The sequence below is a fragment of the Orycteropus afer genome, unplaced genomic scaffold (genome assembly GCF_000298275.1).
Source record: "Orycteropus afer afer isolate SDZICR_OR568_19922 unplaced genomic scaffold, OryAfe1.0 scaffold00080, whole genome shotgun sequence".
Taxonomy (NCBI): domain Eukaryota; kingdom Metazoa; phylum Chordata; class Mammalia; order Tubulidentata; family Orycteropodidae; genus Orycteropus; species Orycteropus afer.
Window position 1 is genome coordinate 9,830,336 of NW_006921667.1, and position 1,494 is coordinate 9,831,829.

Consider the following 1,494-nt stretch of genomic DNA (forward strand, 5'->3'; position numbering starts at 1 on the left):
GATTAGGAAAAAATATTTGGCAATGACATATCTGACAAGGGACTTATCTCTAGAATTTATAGAAAACTCCAACACTTCAATAATAAAAAGACAAATAATCCAATTAAAAAATGGGCAGAAGACATGAATAGACACTTCACCAAGGAGGATATTCAGGCGGCCAACAAACATATGAAGAAAAGCTCACAATCATTAACCTTTGTTATTGTTATGTGCCGTCGAGACCCGACTCATAGCGACCCCTCCTTGGATTTACAAGGCAGTATCACTACGGAAGTAGATTGCCCCATCTTCCTTCCTAGGAGTGGCTGGTGGGTTTGAACCACCAGCCTTCTGGTTAGCAATCAAGTGCTTAGGCACTATGCTACCAGAGCTCCTCATTACCGTTAGAGAGATGCAAATCAAAACAACAATGAGATACCATCTTGCCCCAGCACTAGCAGAAAAGTTCAACAAGACAGAAAATAGCAAATGCTGATGAGAATGTTGAGAGATTGGACTCTCATACACTGCTGTTGGGACTGTAAAATGGTACAACCACTATGGAAAGCAGTATGGCGATTCCTTGTGTTGTTGTTGTTGTATGTACTGTCAAGTCAGACCCGGGTCACAGCAACCCCTCCTTGGGTTTCCAAGGCAGTATCACTACAGAAGTAGATTGCCCAACCTTCTGAGGAGTGGCTGGTGAGTTTGAACTGCTAGCCTTCTAGTTAGCAGTCAAGTGCCTTAGGGACTACGCTACCAGAGCTGCTGGCGATTCCTTACAAAGTTGGAAATAGAAATACCATTTGACCCAGCCATTCCATTACTAGGTATATATCCTAAAGAAGTAAGAGCCATGACAAGAACAGACATACGCACACTCATGTTCATCGCAGTACTATTTACTTTAGCAAAAAGTTGCAAACAACCTTGGTGTCCATCAACTGCGGAATGGATAACCAAACTAAGGTACACACACACAATGGAATACCATGCAACCCTAAAGAATAACATAGAATCTGCAAAACACCGCATAACATGGATGAACTTGGAGGACATTATGCTGAGTGAAATAAGACAATCACAGAATGACAAATATTTTATCAGTCCATTTTTGTAAAAGTCAAGGAATGATTTATATATGGAAGGAAAATTTCTTTGTTGGTTACCAAGGGTGGGAGAGGAGGTGAGGGAACACTGTTAGACAGGTAGAGATAAGTATTGATTTGGGTGAAGAGAAGGGCATAGTACCAAATGTGAGTGATCAATATGGTGGCATTGAGGAAGAGGTACATGGGAGGTGCAGACAACAAAGATGAACCCTTTTGCACATACAGCACTGCATTGTCAGTGAAGGCAAACATAGGTATATGAGTGGATAGATGGGTGGACAGGCTAGTACGGACACATAGGTATATGAGTGGATAGATGGGTGAACAGGCTAGTACGGTATGTCTGTGCAGCAGGAAGTGTACCCAAGACCATGTATAGGGTTGGCAGACAATGGTTCTA